This window comes from Solanum tuberosum, unplaced genomic scaffold, assembly GCF_000226075.1.
Source record: "Solanum tuberosum cultivar DM 1-3 516 R44 unplaced genomic scaffold, SolTub_3.0 scf00821, whole genome shotgun sequence".
Lineage (NCBI taxonomy): Eukaryota > Viridiplantae > Streptophyta > Magnoliopsida > Solanales > Solanaceae > Solanum > Solanum tuberosum.
Window position 1 is genome coordinate 39,706 of NW_006239777.1, and position 204 is coordinate 39,909.

Sequence of the window (204 nt, forward strand, 5' to 3'; positions counted from 1 at the left end):
GGATAGTGCCACGTAGGCCGAAAAGGGGTAGAATATTATAGATAAATTAAGTTCGGGGGGTAATAGGACCTTAGTAAAGGTTAGGTGTGTCTCTGGGATTTCGGGTATAGGCTGGGGGGTACTTATGCATTTTCCTTTTTTTTCTTTATATCTTTTTTAGATAAAATGATTGTTTGTTCTAAGCGTGTATTTCTTCTTTTCCTG